At 48.3% G+C, this 6416-nt stretch overlaps 1 protein-coding gene across 1 annotated transcript in view; it reads left to right on the top strand.

The window, feature by feature from the left end:
* TSTD1 (thiosulfate sulfurtransferase like domain containing 1) overlaps nt 1–5709 on the top strand; it is a 49710-nt gene extending 44001 nt beyond the window's left edge. The window contains exon 5 of the transcript XR_008424530.1: nt 5699–5709. The gene's annotated coding sequence lies outside the window, so the exon portion shown is untranslated. The remainder of the gene's footprint in view (nt 1–5698) is intronic.
* The last annotated feature ends 707 nt before the right edge of the window (nt 5710–6416 follow it).

The raw sequence follows: 6416 nt of genomic DNA, 5'->3' as shown, positions 1-6416 counted from the left end.
AAACCTTCCCGATAGTCTTAAGAGATTTGAGATCTCCTTCCACGGAGACGGATAGTTAACTTTTCTCCCCAAATTACCGTTGGCCCCGTGCTTGAATGGGAATGACTCAAGTGGACGTTTCTTTCCATTGACACTTGGAGGGAGGAATTCTATGGGCGTTGGTGGTTTGAGACACGAACCCACTGTAATTGCGGATAAAATGCTTGTCAAGGATGTGTTTGTTCTGTCTTAACAGAATCTACAGATCAAGGGGAGGGGAAATGGGTTTGGTCCCTTTGAAGGGAGAATATGCTTTATGGGGCATGGGGACACCTTAAGGGGGGGGGGGTGTTAAGTGAAAAAGTACAACTTTAAGGAAAAAAACTTAATTTTTTCCTTAAAGTTTATTCACTTTGAGAGGAGAGAGAGAATGCATGCAAGCAGGGGAGGGGCAGAGAAAGAGGGAAAGAGAATCCCAAGCGAGGTCCATGCTGTCAGCACAGAGCTTGAACCCTCAAACCATGAGGTCATGACCTGAGCCGAAATCAGATGCTTTAACTGACCGAGCCAGCCAGGTGTCCCCCACCCCCCCACCCCCAACAAAAATCTAACATGAAATGGAAGTTTTTCTTTTTTGAGGGGTACCTTGTTGAATGATTATCATCATCCATTAACTTACTTACCGGCTATTATTAATACCCCTAGGCCACAGATGGGGAAAAGAGGCACAGACATGCCAAGTTACTTGTCCAAATTCACAACCAGTACTGGACAAGTGGGAGGACTGGGCTCGAGAGAGCTGGGGAGAGAAGATCAGATAGACCGTCCCACTCTCAGTGACCCTGAATGGAAAAGAATTCAGGAAGAGGAGGAGGAGGAGGAGGAAACAAGGTCTCCTTCGAAGTGGCCCTGTGGGTGTCAGAGAGGACCCTGAAAGCAATGATGTTTACCTGGGGTTTCCTCTGAACCGTGACTTCACTTGAGCCTGCCACCCCAACAGGATCCAGGGGACGAAGTGAAACAAATAGGAAGCTCTTGGTAAAATGGAGGGCCTATGAGTGCCACCTTCTGGAAGGAAGGGCAAAGCCCACTGCATTTTTGCCAGTGACCCAGGTGAAAATCAGAAGGCGTACATATCGTATTCGTGGATGGCAAAAGAGAACAGCAACTTAGGCTGCAGAATGAGAATTCAAGCATCTCAATAGAACAAACAGAGGGTTACCAGAGGGGCGGCGGGTGGGAGATATAGGTGAGGGGGACCAAGAGAAGCGCACTGAGTAATAGATGGGATTGTTGAACCACCGCCTTGTGCACCTAAACTTCTATAACACTGTTAACTACCCTGGAATTAGAATTAAAAGAAAAAATCTTAGCACAAATGATACACTCCGTCTTCTAGACCAAAATTCAGTAGCAGTAAGTGGACGATTCTGCCTCTGGGTCCAAAAAAGTTCAACAAGTCATGAATAAAGATGGAAAGATACAGAGCGTCTAGACCTAGAGAGGCAGGCAGTCCGCTCATGGCACTGGACCCCTGTATCAGGTCGCTTTAGATGCTACACTTTAAAGCGCTTATAGGCCAACTGGAACGTGTTCATAAAAGTGTTGTGGATGGTAAAGAGACCAAGAGTCAAGCTGAGAATCAAAGGTCCGGCAAGACAAAATGGCAGCCTGTAGATATTTGAAGATTACTGTATGGATGGCCTCACGGAGGATTGGGACCAACGGTTGACTGTCCAAAGGGGACTGGTTATGGGGCGTCTGGGTGGCTCAGTCGGTTGAGTGTCTGACCGCTCAGAGCCTGGAGCCTGCTGCAGATTCCGTGTCTCTCTCTCTGCCCCTCCCCTGCTCATGCTCTGTGTCTCTTAAAAATAAACATTAAAAAAAATTAAAACAACAACAACAACAACAACAAAGGAGACTGGTTATAATTCAGAATGTGCCCTTCAGACCTCTCAAGAGGGTGTCGGGTACTGGAAAGACTGCCAGCTTTGAGGTCGCAGACCTCGCCTGATTCCAGCCTTTGATGTTGGCAAGGTTTTCTCCCGTCAGTCTCTGTCACCTAAAGGCCTCACCCAATGAAGTTTTTAGAAGCAAATGAGGCAAGATTTGGGAAGCACTTTATGTCACCTCACACAAGAGCTGTCCGTGGTCTCTTTGTGAATTTCATAATTTCCACATGTCCTGAAATAAGGAACTTTTTATTCCCTGCCCCCCCCCCCAGCCCCCCAATCATTTAGAAGTGTAAAAAGCATTCTTAGATCCCAGGCTGCACAAAAACAGCGGGCTAGCAATGGCTGTTTTGACTCATCATTGGAGTGAAAAGAAAGCAGTCGAACCCATTTGTCTTCTAGCTAAATTATCTTAATTCCAGTATAGTTAACACACAGTGTTACATTGGTTTCAGGTGTGTATATAGTGATTCAACATCACTCAGGGCTCATCCTGAGAGGTGTTAACCCCGGATGCAGAGTTTAAGATGCCTTTGGTCACGTCTGCGGACATCCCCGGGGAGAAAGGAACTCAGAAGACAGTGGGTGGTAGCAGCTAGACAAGAATAAAGGCCAAAGCCTCAGAGACTGCAGGAGAGAAAGGGGTGGGTGGAAAACCAACGTGCCAGGGAGCAATGATGCAGGGGGGAAAACGGAACCGGAGGAGAGACCCACACCCACTGAGTCATTTTAGAACAACACTTATACCCAGTTTCTGTTTCTAGTTGATTCGCAGTAGGTCATTAAACTACGTAGAAATCAGGGCGGGGCGCCTGGGTGGCTCAGTCGGTTAAGCGGCCAACTTCGGCTCAGGTCATGATCTCGAGGTTCGTGAGTTCAAGCCCCGCGTCAGGCTCTGTGCTGACAGCTCAGAGCCTGGAGCCTGCTTCGGATTCTGTGTCTCCCTCTCTCTGACCCTGCCCGTTCATGCTCTGTCTCAAAAATAAATAAACGTTAAAAAAAAAAAATTAAACTACGTACAAATCATGCAATAGTTTTCTGCCACAAATCTGCTCCTTAGCTGATGTCACCAACTTCCTTAAGGGCAGGGAGCTTGTGTTGTTCTGTTTGTTGTATGTACCCAGTGTCTGGCACTCTGTGCCCATCAATAAATGGTGACGAATAAGGATCCGTTTACAAAACTCGAATGCGATAAATCCCGAAAACCTAGGAGCTGCTGCGGCTAGTTGGCTGTCACGGGCTGTCACGAGCGTTGTTACCTCTCGTTATTCGTGTGCAGGCCAAGTGAAAAGTGGAAGACGGATGGGGGGACAGGGGGTCCCACATCCCGAATTTTTACTTTTATTTATTTATTTTTAAATGTTTTTAATGTTTATTTATTTTTGAGAGACAGAGACAGAGCACGAGCGGGGGAGGGGAAGAGAGAGGGGGAGACACAGAACCCGAAGCAAGGCTCCAGGCTCCGAGCTGTCAGCACAGAGCCCCTGGGGGGCTCGAACTCACAAACCGTGAGATCGTGACCTGAGCCGAAGCCTAACTAACTGAGCCACCCAGGTGCCCCCCCCCCCCCATCCTGAATTTTTAAATGCTGGCATCACAAACGTTTTGTTTCCTCTGGGTATGGGGGCAGTGGAGTCAGCGGAGGTGGGTGCAGGGCCAAAGAAGAGAATAAGTGGACCCATTTACTTATCTCTGGTATGCTGAGTGCCTTCCAGGGTGCTGGACTTCTGGCTTCAGCCCTAGTCCTACCTTGGAGCCCAGCCCATGGTTTAAGGCGCTGAGGTGGCCAGTAAGGACCACACTGAAACTCCCCCGAGGGAGACAACCTCCACAAAAAAGGCTAAGTGCTGAGAATGAGACCCTTTATCTGCCTGGGAGGGAGCCTGGCCGGGCTGTGCAGCCAGGGGGACAGATAAGGAGCAGGGACAACTCCTAAGGCTCCCAGGCCTTCCTCACCCTTTCTCACCAATGTTTTAGCAACATTCCTAACAGGCTTGTGACTTTAATTGTTTGCACACACGACACCGGCAGTCAATGTCGTTTCTGTAGGGGAAGAAATAAAAAGTCGTTTCTCTTCTCATCTACCCTTGTGGGTTCTCAGGTCGGGGACTGTGAGGCAGAGTGACAAAAGACAGATGAACAAGCATACTAACATACGCGTCGTGCATTCACACGGGAGCGCTCAGAAATGAGTAACTCACAGTGGGTAGAACTCAGGCTTCTAGGAGTTTGAGCTCCATGTTGGGTGAAAAGGTTGCCCAAAACAAAACAAAAAACAAAACAACACAACTTGGGCTTCTGTGGCATCTTCACAAAAGAATAACACATTTTTAGGGAAGTGATAGGACAAAGCAAAAAGGAAAAAGGCTTGAATTTCTAGGGTGGCAAATTACGGGAAAGTAAATATGGGGAGGGGAGAATAAATGGAAGAGAAGGGCTACCTTTTAAAAATATTTTTTTCTTGGTCTGTATGTGATCACTTTACTTATTTATTTTTAAAAATCTTTTCAGGTTTTATTGATTTGTTTTGAGAGACAGTAAGAGCATGCACGAGAGGGGCGCCTGGGTGGCTCGGTCGGTTAAGCGTCCGACTTTGGCTCAGGTCACCATCTCAAGGTCCGTGAGTTCAAGCCCCACGTCGGGCTCTGTGCTGACAGCTCAGAGCCTGGAGCCTGTTTCAGATTCTGTGTCTCCCTCTCTCTCTGCCCCTCCCCTGTTCATGCTCTGTCTCTCTCTGTCTCAAAAATAAATAAACGTTAAAAAAAATTTTTTTTAAATAAAAAAAAAAAGAGCATGTGCGAGAGAGGTGCAGAGAGAGGGAGAGAGAGAATCCCAAGCCAGTGCAGAGCCCGATGTGAGGCTCGAACCCACAAACCGTGAGATGGTGACCTGAGCTGAAATCAAGAGCCAGATGCTTAACTGACTGAGCCACCCAGGTGCTCCCTTATTTATTTATTTTTAAAGTAAGTTCTACACCCAGTGTGGGGCTTGAACTTATGAGCCCAAGACCAAGCGTTGCATGCTCTACCTACTATGCCAGTCAGGCTAAGCGCTACTTAGTAAGGATTGTTACATTTTATCTTCTGGTAAGGGCTACTTAGTAAGGATTATTACATAGAATCTACTTAGTAAAGATTGTTACATACAATCTCTGGACTAAGGGTCTAGAGTTGTTGCCAGTGATGAACTTCTCCCCTTCCTGAGAAGGGGAGGGGGGGGGTGGGAGTGGGGGGGGGTGAAGGATGGGGGGAGTGGGGGGGGGGATGGGGGAGTGAGGGATGGGGGTGGGGGATGGGGGTGGGGGGGTTGAGGGGGGTCACCTTTATGAATTGATGTCCTGCTTTTAGGCCAATAGGGAAAGGGCAGAGAGCTTTTCTTGTACCTATTTCTTACTTGCCTTCAGCTCAAAATGATCAGGATGCCAAAATGGCGTCTTTAGGGTGGCATATTCTGCCCTGTCTCAATGTCTTTCTTTGGAGGGCAGTACCCCACGAGATACAGGTTGAAATCCTTAAGGATGTCCAGGCTGAGAAGGGGTGGCATTATTAGTGTTTATTTATTTTTTCAGAGAGAGAGAGAGAGAGACAGAGCATGAGCAGGGGAGGGGCAGAGGGGACGACACAGAATCCAAAGCAGGCTCCCGGCTCTGGACCGTCAGCACGGAGCCCAACGCGGGACTCGAACTCATGAACCTGAGCCAAAGCTGGAAGCTTAACCGGTTGAGCCCCCCAGACGCCCCTCCAGGCTGCTCTTGTAGGAAAAGTAAGCGCAAAGGCACGAATTCCTGCAACCAGACGCCACCGCCAGGTGGAGCTAGAACCTCCCGGGAGGCGCTTCCAAACCTGAGGGTAAATGACAGGCGTGGTTTGCTGGAGACTCGGTTAAGAAGGAGGGATTAAAAATGGTTAATCTCATCCATCAGATTGGCAAAAGTTAAAATGTTTGTGTAGGGGACGAAAAATAATCGTCCTTTACCCTTGTAGGCTCCTGGTGGAGACCCCCCCCCCCCCCCATCGTCATAGAAGGTAATTTAACAGGAGAAAAACAAGTTCAGTAACACGTGTACCTCCCGTAAGCATGAGATGCCCGGGAAAACTGAGTAACTCCCCCAAACGGTCCGAGCCATCATCTTAAATATTATCTCTAGCTAAAGACAAAGATGTTGGGGGCGGGGGAGAGCCGGTTAAGGGAGGTTTTTCAGGTAATGCACAGTAAACAAGGGTGAGGAGGTCATGCGGATTTCAGTCGTTACCTTCTCCATCAATTTCTAGAGATCAGGTCCTCCTCCTCTTCCGGGTTCGGGGAGGGAGACACCCGTCCTTGCAAGTGGAGATTTCCCTTCCGAATGCAAAAGTCTCTTACAAAGGGTCCCTGCCACCTGGTTTTCACAGCTTCTCCCGGATTCACTGTTTTCTTCAAGATAACCAGCTCAAGATAATCCTTATGCCAAAGAGGCACATTTTCGGGGTCACGTATTCCGCTTCC

The sequence above is a fragment of the Panthera pardus genome, unplaced genomic scaffold, assembly GCF_024362965.1.
Source record: "Panthera pardus isolate Hobbes unplaced genomic scaffold, ASM2436296v1 HiC_scaffold_21, whole genome shotgun sequence".
In the NCBI taxonomy this organism is placed as follows: domain Eukaryota; kingdom Metazoa; phylum Chordata; class Mammalia; order Carnivora; family Felidae; genus Panthera; species Panthera pardus.
Note: the sequence above shows the minus strand (reverse complement) of the source record. Positions and strands in the feature narration are given on the sequence as shown.